This window comes from Panthera leo, chromosome A2 (genome assembly GCF_018350215.1).
Source record: "Panthera leo isolate Ple1 chromosome A2, P.leo_Ple1_pat1.1, whole genome shotgun sequence".
In the NCBI taxonomy this organism is placed as follows: Eukaryota; Metazoa; Chordata; class Mammalia; order Carnivora; family Felidae; genus Panthera; species Panthera leo.
This window is the reverse complement of record NC_056680.1, coordinates 106843157-106858660: the sequence shown is the minus strand read 5'-3', so window position 1 is coordinate 106858660 and position 15504 is coordinate 106843157. Positions and strand designations below refer to the sequence as shown.

At 36.1% G+C, this 15504-nt stretch overlaps 1 pseudogene; it reads left to right on the top strand.

The window, feature by feature from the left end:
* Positions 1–6993: 6993 nt before the first annotated feature.
* On the top strand, positions 6994–7716 carry LOC122213185 (annotated as a pseudogene).
* Positions 7717–15504: the final 7788 nt, after the last annotated feature.

The following is a 15504-nucleotide window of genomic DNA, read 5'->3' as shown; positions in this document are numbered from 1 at the left end:
TAGGTTTATTCCTAGGTATTTTATGCTTCTTGGTGCAATTGGGAATGGGATCAATTTCTTTATTTGTCTTTCTGTTGCTTCATTATTAGTGTATAAGAATGCAACTGATTTCTGGACATTGATTTTGTATCCTGTGACTTTGCTGAATTCATGTATCAATTCTAGCAGACTTTTGGTGGAGTCTATTGGATTTTCCATGTATAATATCATGTCATCTGCAAAAAGTGAAAGCTTGACTTCATCTTTGCCAATTTTGATACCTTTGATTTCCTTTTGTTGTCTGATTGCTGATGCTAGTACTTCCAACACTATGTTAAACAACAGTGGTGACAGTGGACATCCCTGTCATGGTCCTGATATCAGGGAGGAAAGCTCTCAGTTTTTTCCCATAGAGGATGATATTAGCTGTGGGCTTTTCATAAATGGCTTTTATGATCTTTAAGTATGTTCCTTCTATCCCAACTCTCTCGAGGGTTTTTATTTAGAAAGGATGCTGAATTTTGTCAGATGCTTTTTCTGCATCGATTGACAGGATCATATGGTTCTTATCTTTTCTTTTATTAATGTGATGTATCACATTGATTGATTTGTGAATGTTGAACCAGCCCTGCAGCCCAGGAATGAATCCCACTTGATCATGGTGAATAATTCTGTCTATATGCTGTTGAATTCGATTTGCTAGTATCTTATTGAGAATTTTTGCATCCATATACATCAGGGATATGGCCTGTAGTTCTCTTTTTTTACTGTGTCTCTGTCTGGTTTAGGAATCAAGGTAATGCTGGCTTCATAGAATGAGTCTGGAAGTTTTCCTTCCCTTTCTATTTTTTGGAATAGCTTGAGAAGGATAGGTATTATCTCTGCTTTAAATGTCTGGTACAATTCCCCTGGGAAGCCATCTGGTCCTGGACTCTTATTTGTTGGGAGATTTTTGATAACTGATTCAATTTTTTTGCTGGGTATGGGTCTGTTCAAATTTTCTATTTCTTTCTGTTTGAGTTTTGGAAGTGTGTGGGTGTTTAGGAATTTGTCCATTTCTTCCAGGTTGTCCAGTTTGTTGGCATATAGTTTTTCATTTTATTCCCTGATAATTGCTTGTATTTCTGAGGGATTGGTTGTAATAATTCCATTTTCATTCATGATTTTATCTATTTGGTCATCTCCCCCCCCCTTTTTTTTTTTGAGAAGCCTGGCTAGAGGTTTATCAACTTTGTTTATTTAAAAAAAAACAAAAAAAAACAAAAAACAAACAACTTTTGGTTTCATTGATCTGCTCTACAGTTTTTTTAGATTCTATATTGTTTATTTCTGCTCTGATCTTTATTATTTCTCTCCTTCTGCTGGGTTGGGGGATGTCTTTGCTGTTCTGCTTCTAGTTCTTTTAGGTGTTCTGTTAGATTTTGTATTTGGGATTTTTCTTGCTTCTTGAGATAGGCCTGGATTGCAATGTATTTTCCTCCCAGGACTGCCTTCGCTGCATCCCAAAGCGTTTGGATTGTTGTATTTTCATTTTCATTTGTTTCCATATATTTTTAAATTTCTTCTCTAATTGCCTGGTTGACCCATTCATTCTTTAGTAGGGTATTCTTTAACCTCCATGCTTTTGGAGGTTTTCCAGACTTTTCCTGTGGTTGATTTCAAGCTTCATAGCATTTGGTCTGAAAGTATGCATGTTATGTTCTCAATTCTTGTATACTTATTAAGGGCTGTTTTGTGACCCAGTATGTGATCTATCTTTGAGAATGTTCCATGTGCACTCAAGAAGAAAGTACATTCTGTTGCTTTGGGATGCAGAGTTCTAAATATATCTGTCAAGTCCATCTGATCCAATGTTTCATTCAGGGCCCTTGTTTCTTTATTGGTCCTGTGTCTAGATGATCTATTCATTGTTGTAAGTGGAGTATTAAAGTCCCCTGCAATGACCACATTCTTATCAATAAGGTTGCTTATGTTTGTGATTGTTTTATGTATTTGGGGGCTCCCATATTCAGCACATAAACATTTATAATTGTTAGCTCTTCCTAATGGATAGACCCTGTAATTATTATATTAATATATTATTATTATATAATGCCCTTCTTCATCTCTTGTTACAGCCTTTAATTTAAAGTCTAGTTTGTCTGATATAAGTATGGCTACTGCAGCTTTCTTTTGAGTCTAGTAGCATGATAGATAGTTCTCCATCCTCTTGCTTTCAGTCTGAAGGTGTCCTCAGGTCTAAAATGAGTCTCTTGTAGACAGCAAATAGATGGGTCTTGTTTTTTTTTTTTATCCATTCTGATACCCTATGCATTTTGGTTGGAGCATTTAGTCCATTTACATTCAGTGTTATTATAGAAAGATATGGCTTTAGAGTCATTGTGATGTCTGTAGGTCATGCTTGTAGCGATGCTACATGCTACATGCTTGTAGCAATGTCTCTGGTAATTTGTCTCACAGGCTACCCCTTAAGATCTCTTATAGGGGTGGTTTAGTCATGATGAATTCCTTCAGTTTTTGTTTGGGAGGACCCTTATCTCTCCTTCTATTCTAAATGACAGACTTGCTGGATAGAGGATTCTCGGCTGCATATTTTTTTCTGTTCATCACATTGAAGATTTCCTGCCATTCCTTTCTGGCTTGCCAAGTTTCAGGAGATAGATCCATCACTAGTCTTATCAGTCTCCCTTTATATGTTACAGCATGTTTATTCCTAGCTGCTTTCAGAATTTTCTCTTTATCCTTGTATTTTGCCAGTTGGACTATGATATGTCATGCAGAAGATCGATTCAAGTAACATCTGAAGGGAGATCTCTGTGCATCTTGGATTTCAATGCCTTTTTCCTTCCCCAGATCAGGGAAGTTCTCAGCTATGATTTCTTCAAGTAAACCTTCAGCACCTTTCTCTCTCTCTTCCTCCTCTGGAATCCCTATTATACGTATATTATTGCGTTTCATCACATCACTTTGTTCTCTAATTTTCCCCTCATATTCCTCTATTTATCTTTTTCTCAGATTCCTCTTTTTCCATAATATTATCTTCTAGTTCACCTATTCTCTCCTCTGCCTCTTCAATCCGAGCTGTGGTCACCTCCATTTTATTTTGCAGCTCATATATAGCATTTTTTAGCTCCTCCTGACTGTTTCTTAGTCCCTTGATCTCTGTAGCAATAGATTCTCTGCTGTCCTTTGTACTTTTTTCATGCCCAGCGATTAATTTTATGACTATTATTCTAAATTCACTTTCTGTTATATTGCTTAAATCGTTTTTGATCAGTTCATTAGCTGTCGCTACTTCCTGGAGTTTCTTTTGAGGAGAATTCCTCCATTTCATCATTTTGGATAGTCCCTGGAGTGACGCAGAACTGCAGGGCTCTTCCCCTGTGCTGTCTGGAGTAACTTGTTTTGGTGGGTAGGGCTGCATTCAGACCTCCCCATTTGCATTTGGCGCTCAGATTTTTGGAGAACCAGTCTCTTCTGAGCCAGCCGGTGTTAAATAAATCTCCAATCCACCAAGATCTCCGAGTGCTGCTTGGTTTTTCTGCCAGCGTTCCAGCCTGGTTCTATAACAGTCTGGGACAGGGCTGGAATTTCCTCTGAGGAAACCCCTTTTCTTTCTCAGTCCAGATGCTTGGATCTTTCAGGTTGAGCCATCTAGAGGCTGGGAAGCCCAAGATGAAGGTGCCGACCAATTTGGTTCCCCGTGAGGCTTCTCTTCTTGGCTTGCAGATAGATGGCTGCCTTCACACTACATCCTCCAGAGAATATCCTGAAAATATTCATGTCTCAGCCCCTCTTCACTAACATTCTGAGCCACAGCTCATGAACTCAGGTTTGACTGACTCCATCACCCAAGCAGAAACCCTGTGAGTCGGTGGAGGGCTCAGCTGTGGTTAGCCACCTCTCCTTGGAGCCCTGCCACCTGGAGGAATCTTTAATGTTTTCATTTTTTGAGAGAGGGTGAGAGAAAGAGAGAGAGCACAAGCGGGGGAGGGGCAGAGAGAGAAGGGGCAGAGGATCTGAAGCAGGGTCTCTGCTGGCAGCAGCAAGCCTGATATGGGACTCGAATTCACGAACACAAGATCATGACCTAAGTTGAAGTCAGACGCTTAACCGCCTGAGCCACCAAGGCACCCTGAGGTCAATTTATATTCATAAAACCATTCCATTTTGGAGAAGAAGGGAAGGTTTACAAACTATTTTGCTTTCCTTACAGTTCAGACTATTTCATACACATTTAAGTTTTTATATCTGGACCAAGCTTGTGGGTGCATGTACATATTTTTAAAGCACTTCTCCATATACCCCTCCCCATTTCATCAAACGAATATTAAGGTTTGAAAAACCAATAATTGTTCATAAATATTAATGACACAATGGGAATTATATCTCATAGCTGCAGATAGACAATGATATATATGATACAGCAATGACAGAAAATATGAAGTCTTTTTAAAAGGCTGAATTGGAAAAAGTAGGTCCTTAGAAACATTGCTAAAATTACTCAAAATTCTGATGTTGTCAACACCTCTTTCTTTTATACATGAGCCTAGCATTTTTGCCCTAAGAGAAAATATCTAAGAGCCAATGGTCTTCTAAAAGTCTATCAAATTTCATGAAAATTACTTTAATCCTCTTCATAAATACCTTGTGTGAATTTATATCCAAATAAAATAGTCTTCTTCAATAGCATGGAAAACATAATTTATATTATTAGAATAATAACAATTTTAAATGGACTAAATGGACTAAATGATTTAATTTTCTGAATTTTTCAAATCAACTTGCTAACCCTTTGTATATGTCTTGTACATTACAATACAGATTACTTCTTTGTAATGTTATTGTGGGAGACACTTTTCTCATTTATATTTACTTTTAAAAATTGTAATGTTCCAACAACAAAGCAAAAAGGCAACCTACTAAATGGGAGAAGATATTTGCAAATGATATATATATGATAAAGTGTTACTTTCCAAAATACATAAAGAAATTATATAACTCAATACTTGAAAAATCCAATTAAAAATGGGCAGAGGACCTGAATAGCCCCTTTTTCCCCCAAAGAAGACCTATAGATGGCCAATGGACACATGAAAAGATGCTCAAAAAAATAAAGATACTCAACATCACTGATCATCAGGGAAATGCAAATCAAAATCACAACTAGATATGATCTCACACCATTCAGAATGACTAGTATCAAAAAGACAAGAAATAAATGTGGGCAAGGATATGGAAAAGAAGGAACCCTCATACACTGTTGATGGGGATGTAAGTTGGTAAAGCCAGTGTGGAAAGAAGTATGGAGATGCCTTAAAAAAAAATCAAAACAAATATCATATGATGCATTAGTTCCCGTACTGGGTATTGGCAGAGGACCTGAACAGATAGGTTTTTCCATAGACATGCAGATGGCCAGTGTACACTTGGAAAGATGCTCAGTGTCTCTAATCATCAGGGGAATGCAAATAAAAGCCACAATGAGATATTACCTCACATCCATCAGAATGACTAGTATCAAATAATAAGTCTTGATGAATATGTGGAGAAAAGGGAACCTTTGAGTACTGGTGGTGAGGTCAATTGGTGAAATCACTGTGGAAAACAGTATGGAGGTTTCTCAAAATTTAAAAACAGAATTACCATGTGATCCAATAGTTCCACTACTGGGTATTTACCCAGAGAAAATGAAAACCACTAATGCAAAAAGATGTATGCACTTCTATGTTTATTGCGGCATTATTTATAATAGCAAAGGTACAGAAGCAGCCCAGTCTATCAGGAGGTGAATTGATAAAGATGTGGTGTGTATGTGTATACACATACACACACACACACACACACACATACACACAATGGAATATTATTCAGCCATAAAAAAACAATGAGATCTTGCCATTTGTGACTATATAGATTGAACTAGAGGGTATTATGGTAAGTGAAATAAGTCAGACTGATGAAGACAAATACCATATGATTGTATATAGAACTCAAGGAACAAAACAAATAGCAGCAGGGGGGAAAGAGAGGAAACCAAGAAACAGACTCAGCTATAGAGAATAAACTGATGGTTACCAGAGAGGAAGTGGGGGGAATAGGTTTAATAGGCGATAAGGATTAAAGAGGGCACTTGTAATGAGTACCAGGTGTTGTATATAAATGATGTATCACAAAATTCTACACCTGAAACTAACATTACACTGTACATTAACTAACTGATATTTAAATAAAAACTTGGAAAGAAAAAAATAGTAATAATAAAAATTAAAATAAAATTGAAAAAAAATGATGGTTGCCAGAGGGGAGATGTATAGAAGATAGGTGAAATAGGTGAAAGAAATTAAGTAGTACAAACTTCAAGTTATAAAATAAGTCACAGAGACAAAAAGCACAGCACATGGAATATAGTTAATAATATTGTAAAAGAACCTATAGTTGCTATATAATTAAGTACCTTACATCTATTAGTGCATTCGCCATCTTTCATGCATCTTTTATCAGCTCTTTATTTTTTTTTTAAATTTTTAATGTTTTTATTTTTGAGAGGGAGAGAGCAGGGGAGGGGCAGAGAGAGGGAGACAGAGGATCCAAGGCAGGCTCTGTGCTGATAGCAGAGAGCCTGATTCGAGGCTTGAACTCAGGAACCATGAGATCATGAGCTGAGCTGAAGAGGGACGCTTAACCAGCTGAGCCACCCAGGCACCACTTTCATGCCTCTTTTAGATAGTTACCTCTATTATCTCTATTTTAAGAAGGAAAAAAAATTCAGACACATGGAAGTTTATTTAGTTACAGTTAGTAAATGGGTAAGTTCTGGTTATACATAGGCCTTTTAAATATAGAACCTGTGGCAGGTTCTCCTACACCAACTGCCTAAAAGCTGTGCTGGGATAAGTAGCAATCTCTCTTCTTCCTCTCCGCCATCTGCTTAATGGAGCAGCAGACATAAAGCAACAACCATGTGTGAGTACATCTCCAACCACATTGGCCAGGCTGATGTACAGATCGGCAATGCCTGCTGGGAGCTTTATTGCCTGGAAAACAACTTATGTTAACCTGAATAGGCTGATAAGCCAAACAGTGTCCTCCATCACTGCTTCTCTCAGATCAGATTTGATGGGCTCTGAATGTTGATATAACAGAATTCTAAACTAATCTGGTGCCCTATCCCCATATCCACTTCTCTCTGGCCACATATGCCCCTGCCTTCTCTCCTGAGAAGGCCTACTGTGAACAGCTTTCTATAGCAAAGATCACCAGTGAGTGTTTTGGGCCAGCCAAGTAAACGGTGAAATATGACCCTTGCCATGGTAATTACATGGCTTGCTGCCTATTGTATCATGGCAACATGGTTCCCAAATATGTCGGTGCTGCCATGGCCATCATTAAGACCAAACATACCATCCAGTTTGTAGACTGGAGCTCCAGTGGCTTCAGAGTTGGTATTAATTACCACCCTTCCCCTATGGTACCTGGTAGAGACCTGGCCAAAGTACAGTGAGATTGTGGATGCTGAACAATCACAGTCATTGCAGAGGACTGGGTTCACCTGGACCACAAGTTTGACAAAATGTGTGCCTAGCATGCCTTTGTTCCCTGGTATGTGGGTGAGATCATGGAGGAAGGAAAGTTTTCTAAGACCCATGAGGGTGTAGCTGCCCTTAAGAAGGATATGAAGAGGCTAGTGTGGACTCTGTTGAAGGAGAGGATGAGGAAGAAAGAGAGGAAAACTGAAGTTAAAAATGTCACAAAGGTACTGTTTTTACCTGGAAGCTTATTCTGTTTTAAACATTGAAAAGTTGTGATCTGATTATTTAATTTGTATGTAGCAGTGTATGGTCTCATATACAATTACTGACCTGTACTTTAAAATACAACAGTTGTTACAGACCTAAGCTGTCTCCATTTCTCTGATGGGTTTGAATAAAGTATTCTCTGTCTTGAAAGAAAGAGAGAAAAAGAGAGATGAAAGGGAGGGAAGGAAGGAAGGAAGGAAGGAAGGAAAGAAGGAAGAAGGAAGGAAGGAAGGAAGGAAGGAAGGAAGGAAGGAAGGAAGGAAGGAAGGAAGAAATTGCTTTGGTGTAATTGACCAATTCTTTCTTGTTTTTAAATATCCAGTGGTTCTATAAAGCTGATGATAAAAATGCCTTTTTTTGCCATCACTAGTTACTACTTTGCTTATACCTCCATCTTCCTCTTTCTTAAAAAGAAAACTATCTCTGCATCTGTAATATAACTTATAGAGCTATTTCTGGAGATTTCACTGTTGGGCATTACTTATTGACTCCTAGAAGAGGAGGATTTCACTCATACAGTTCTTCCTCCCTTTGTGACTCCACATCTATAGCCATTCTTCTAAAATACTAATACCCAGTTTCCTGGTTAACTCAAACTTCATTGTTTACATTTTTATGGTTTTTTAGATATTGCTGTCAGTTGGGCCATTGTCAGAACTTTCACACTTCATTTCTCTACTAAACACACTAACACTTCATTGCTTGTATGAGTTTTTCTTCATCCTGGAGTTACCTCATTCTCTTCAATTGCTTTTTTTCCCCTATTATTTATCAGTAACTCAAGCACCCAAATGTCCTGACAGAACTGCACAATTATTTTCGATACGGCCAGATACTCCATATGCATCTATAAGTTTCATTATTTCTCCCTTGATATATCCGGCCTAGACCTCTTTGTCCCCTGCTCCCATCTGGCCCATTTATTCACAAAGCCTACTGTACATACGGCTTTGGAAAATTACCATTTTTTTCACCATCCTGGGAATTATCTTCCCCTCTCTTCTCTGTCAGATCCTCTTTATCTCATGTCTTCTCTTTTTAGTATTTATTCTCTAATTTTGATGGAGTATATTCTCAAAGATCTCAGAAGTAAAAGATTTAAAGTCAAGCATGACTTGACTTTATACTGAATATATAGAGTGGAATTATTTTATCAGGTCTTTAGTTTCCTAAGTTGATCTTGAGGAATAAGATGCAAAATATTTTATGCATCCTTTTTTCTTCTTTGAAAGTTTCTAGGATCTGAATGTAGGTCTCAAGTGTTAATGTGATCATGTCTGGCCTGCTGTGATGGGTTTCTTCCTGTGTTATACAAAGTAATCAGTGAACCTGTGCAGTTTGGAAAACCATCTCCTTCAGGTCTGAGAAATTTTTTTCTCCCAGTATCTTTCTTTATTATCTCTTTATGGAACTCTTAATTGCTGGCTAAAATATTTTTATTATGAAATATTTATCTTTATCAAGGGTCAGTGCACATTTTCTGCAAAGGGCCAGATATTAAATATCTTAGGGTTTGGCAGACCATAGAGTACTTGACTCTACTCTACTCTACACAACTACTCATTTCTGTTCATAAAAGTTTTCATAGATTATACCTAAATGAATGGGCGTGGTTGTGCTCCGTTAAAATTTCACTTACAAAAATGATAGTGGACTGATTTGGTTAGCAGGTGGTAGTTTGCCAAACCTAATCATGATCCACATCCACTTTACTGAAATCAGTCATTAATTTTTATTGTATTCCAAATCATTGCTTTGGATTTCTACACAGAATAACTCAGATACATTATTTGCACCAATAAAAAAAACCAAAAATTTAGTTTCTTCCTTCCCATTGGTAACACACAGTTTTTATTCATTTATTTATTTGCCAGATGTTTCAAATGACTAAATAATACTATTGGCTAAAACCTTCTGATTTTAATGTGAACAAATCTATTACTATATTAGCTCTTAGTTTAAGGGGATTTCTTTTTTTTATTATTTCTAAATAACTTAATTAGGAACAGTGTGATTGAATTCCCTAATGACAATATGATTGAAATTACCAAATGGTAATTGTGAATAGTTTTTCCAGTTGCCTGGGACATAATGTAGTGATTTTATGATAATAATTATTTAATTGACAGGCTAAATCTCGTTCTTCATGATGTTTGATTTAAGTTGCTTAGAATTTATTTACAATTTTATTTAGATTTAAGATTTATATTTATTACTATATAATCTTTTTATTTATAAACTTTGGTGTATATATATGTGTAATTTTTGAGATATATAGGTATGTGCATATAAACTTATATTATTGATAGATTGAATATGTGCCCTGTGCATATGGAGCCTGTAGGGAAAAAAAAAAAAATACAAGTTCTATTCAATCTCGGTGACCAATAATGGATATTGACTTACCAAATTACTTTTTTTGTTTTGTCAGCTCTTCTCAAGAAGCATTTGAATTCAAAATTTACAAAGAGAGTGAAATTCATTAACACAAAAGTAGACTGGAAAAGCCATAAGTGGTTGGTATAAATAAGAGGTGCTAGATTAGGCAGCAGTCAATATCTGCCATGGATAGGTCAAAGTAAATGGGCCAGTAGTGCTGAATTTTATGCTGATTACCAGTTCTTATTCTTTTGTGAGGTTTGATTGTTTAGCTCTTTCATTTTTTTTAACTTCCTCGTATATTCATATAATAACTTTCTATTATCTGAATTAGGTTTTAGATGTCCTGGCAACTCAAATGAACTTTATTATTTTTTTAATGTTTATTTATTTTTGAGAGAGGGAGAGAGAGAGACAGGGTGTGAGCAGGGAAGGGGAAGAGAGAGAGGGAGGCACTGAATCCAGAGCAGGTTCCAGGCTTTGAGCTGTCAGCACAGAGCCCGATGCGGGGCTTGAACCCAAGAACTGTGAGATCATGACCTGAGCCGAAACCAGACGCTTAACCAACTGAGACACCCAGGCGCCCCATCAAAGGAACTTTAAAATGCATGCACAGATCAGAGGCATTTGAGTGGCTCAGTTGGTTAATTGTCTGACTTCAGCTCAGGTCATGATCTCCCCGTTGAAAGATATCACAATTAAGTTACTTAATCTAGAGCTTTATTTGGACTTAAGTTTTGAATTTTTCAGCATTTTTTATAGTTTTTGGTTTATTCATATTTTCTCTTTCTTAAATCAATTTTATATTTTAAATGTTCAGAAAGATCATTAACCTATTACAATTTCAAATTCATTAGCCTGTATGTAGACATAGTATTTTGTTAAGATATTCTGAATCTCCTTTACGTAATGTTGGAAATGTTCAACCATATACTCTTTTAAGTGTTGTAAGACTTGGAAATTGAGAATGACAGTTTTTATTGTCTCTGATAGTTAAAATATTCAGTCACCTGGAAACATTGGAAAACTCTTTTGAAGATTACCTGCTCCGATTACCTCAAACTTGAGGGTGGTTTCTCAATTGTTTCCTTGCAGATATAAATAGCACTTTGATACAAACCCAGACAGATATTATTTAATTGGCATAAGTACAAAGGCAATTATAGCATAAATTCACCTTGAAGACTCTTAGAGAATTCTGATGTTCCTCAACAATTTAGACATGTTTGGCAAAGTGAGCTAGGAGAGCCTTGATTTTGTTTTGTTTTGTTTTGTTTCCATGTATATTTCTGTTTCTGAATTTTCAGCACATATGGCCATAAGAATAAAGGAAACTGATTAAATAGAAACAATACGTTTCATTGCATTGTCATTCTCATACTCTTCCACATTTGCAAATACATATGTAAACTACATTTTAGCATATTCCTTTTGAAAACCACTTTTGAGTATAATTAAAATTTACTTTTGCTGTATTGTATACTTGTATTAATTTCCCCTTTCTTTTCTTAAATGGTAATCAGTTGTTTGATTTAAATTGTGCGTAAGAGAAATAAGCCTCTGTAATGCTATTTCTATATTATACATAAATAATAACTGAATTTCAAAGGAGTAAAACGTTTCACGAAAAATTTTGGGGCCTCGAAGATTATATGGCCTTTTTCCCCCCACGGGAGAATATTAATTATTAGATTCTCAAAGAAGAGTGACTCATGAAAAATTTTAGAATCACTGAATAACTTTGTGAGACTTTGGTAATGTCCATATTGCTTAAATATTTCAGCTTAGTTTGCTGTCTAGTCAATATTAGCTAACACTTTTGAGTAAATGGAAGTACTGTTAGTAGTAATTATTGCATTATTTTTTAATTAATAGAAATGTCTCTGGCTTTCACTATTTAGCATGATTTTATCATGATTACAAATTATATTAAGTAACATTCTTGTATTATATTTTACTAAGAGTTTTGTGTGTTTTGTAATCAGGAATGGATGGTGATTTCTATTATAAAAATTTGACAGTTCTCTAATTCATGATTTTTTTCCTCCTTTGAACTATGTAAAGACTGAATCATATTCATAGATTTCCCAATAAACATTCTTAAATTTCTAGGATAAAAAAATACAAAAGTCATCTTAAAGCAACCATAAAAAATGTTTTCATCAACAAAAAATAGCATCAGCAAAGGATTAGTTTTTATGCCTTTTTACATCACTCATAGTATAAAACAAACCAACCACCCACTGGCTAAATTGATCAAGAGAAAACAGAAGAGTTCATAAATATTCAAAATAAGAAATATAACAAGGAGGAATAACCATTGAAACATAAATTTAAAGAGACTCCTTCAGAAATCTCTATGCAAACAGACTTGAAAACCTAGATGAAATGGATAATTTCCCAGAGAAGGGCAGATTGCTGAAATTAACCCCAATAGAGTTAGACTGCTTTATCCAATTTCCTAATAAGGAAAATTATGGAGGAACCACCCTGGAAACACCAGTGTCATATGACATTATAGAGGAATTCTACCAAACCTTCAATAAACAAATAGTCTCATTGTTCCATAAATCATTTTAAAGCAATGAAACTGAGGGAAAACTCAAATTCCTTTAAGACAGGAAGTGTACACCAATACCATAGGATCTTCCTTCTGTCTTCCCACAGTTTTCCGTCATTTGCCTTTGTTGCCATAAACTTGTTGATGGGGTGGCAGTGACATGTTAGTGTGGAAGATCATATATTGCTAGTTGGTAGGTTATTTTTCTCTTTTACTCAAAGTTAAAGTCTCAGCATTCTCTGTGATCAAATTATAATGAGGGTGTAATTTGTGTAGAATGTAATTTTCCATTCGTACTGTATTGCTTGGTGATTTATTAGTAGATAGAGGTACATTGACTAGATTTGGGCTCATTTTCATTAGGCATATCATGTTATTTTTCCATTGTTGGCATGTGTTTTTAGTCCTTATGTCTTTTTAATACACATACGTGCTTACGTATAATGAGACTTCTTTTCTCATTTACTGCTTTTCACTTTGCTACTTTCCTTCATATTTATCATTCATCAATTTTATTTTTCATGATTTTCTTATATAGCTTTTTCTCTCCTTTTATTTTTAGGCTTTCTAGATCAGCATACCTATTTCATAAAGTTTGGTGAGGATTAAATGATTATATCTATCTATATCTATATCTATATCTATATCTATATCTGTAACTCACTTAAAATAGTAACTAACACAGGGATGCCTGAGTGGCTCAGTTGCTTAAGGGTCTGCCTTTGGCTCAGGTCATGATCCCATGGTTTGTGAGTTCCAGCCCCACATCAGCCTCTCTGCTGTGGGCGCAGACCTGCTTCAGATCCTCTGTCGCCTTCTCTCTCTGTCCCTCCCCTGCTTGTTTGTGTGTGCTCTCTCCCTCAAAAAAAAAAAAAAAAAAGTAATTAACACATAATAAGTACTTGATGTTATTATTTTCCTTCCAGTAAACAAAAAACTAATTAGATTTTAAAAGCCCTGTGTGAGATTTTTGAATTTTGTTATGGACATATCTGGACATATCTCATGCATGATGGGTGCCAGAACCCACTTGACTCCTGGTCTTTTAGCTGCTTGCTCTGCTACTGCTACCATGGCAACTAACTCCATGGGATCATGTCGTTCAGCCTGTCTGAGGCTGACACCGAGAGGCTTATGATTACCCCACCACTTCCAGATAAAATACCACACCACCTGGCAAGAAATGGACTTCCCCAATGGTTGTCAAAGGACCACATAATACAAGTTGAAAGTCAAGGATAGTAGCTTCCCATGTTGTGAAATTTGACTAGCAGGAGTTGGAGACAGAAATACAAAGAAGAAAATATATCTTTTCCATGCTTCCCAATGTAATTTTCTGAAACACAGTGTTTGCAAAGCTTGCTTAGAACTTTACAGCTTGGCTGAGCTAATGGACATGTGCCTTTATGAAACAGTGGCTCTTCATGTAAATGTCTTATGCTTTTTGAACCTCCTTGCATCCTGTCCTAATTGTATGATTTATGTTGCATGATGAATTCCTGAAACACCCATGACTTAGTACCATAATGACATGCAGCTCATAGATGGCAGTTTAGACTCATACTTACTCATTGCATGGTCAGATTATCTCCTTCTAGAAAAGGTCATGTACTGAGGGATGTTTTTTTCCAAGTCACATCTTTTCTCTATAACAATGGGCATGTTTTTGTTCCAGTGTGTCATAATCTGTAGACCGTGTGTGATGTTTTATGTCATATCAAGGAATATCAGTGTGTGGATATCTTATGACAGAAGAAAATTCACTTGAATTCTACATTGAAGCTTCACTACTGGCCTTAATGTATAAAGGCAAACTGCTTTTGGCCTCCTCATCATATTTCTCAAAAAAATTTTTTTTGCCAACTCAATTTCTGTGTTCTAATTGCTGGTGACTATGCTTATATGAGTCATTCCATATCATGTATGGCATTTTCAAGTGACATTACCATTTTGATAAGATTACGGTAGATCTTCATTATCTACATAATTTATAAGGTATTAGCCACAGGCCATGTTAGTGAATGGAAGGGGATGGAAGGGTAACTACCACTCTGAATTCTTCAATCGTTAAAAAAAAAAAAAAAAGTTTATTTATTTATTGTTGAGAGAGAGAAGAAGAGGGCAGAGAGAAAGGGAGACCGAAAATCCCAAGCAGGCACTGTCAGCACAGAGCCAGATGTGGGGCTCCAACTCATGTAGTGTGAGATCATGACCTGAGCCCAAATCAAGAGTTGGACACTTAACCGACTGAGCCACCCAGGTGCCCTTTGTTCAGTCTTTTTATGCAGGTGCACTACTAATTGATATGTTATATATTGATATATTTTATAAGTAAAACCAAATCCAGGCACATCACAACTGATTTTTACTTTAATTGTGAATGATAGTTATTTGGAAAAAAATCCTGTGACTTAAGAAGTTTGTCATATAGTTATCTCTGAAATAATAAGAGTTCTAAACAAATTGTTTTATACATTAATTTTTTGTAAGTATAATTCTTTTCAAAACATTTCATGTTTATTCTCTTGAAAGTGTTCAGAAGATAAGCTTTCATTTTTTTAAACCCTTGTCGAGTATAATATTCATCAGCAAATAACATATTCAAGTGTCGAACTTAGTGATTCACAAAACTAAATACACACAATGATGTGGTTGGCACCCAGGTCAAGAGATAGAGCATTACCAGAATACCAGAAATGTCCTTTAGCTACCTCAATACACTTAGTACTACCCCCATAAGAGTAATTGCTATCTCAGGAAAAGACCTCTCTGACCTCAGCCGTAGCA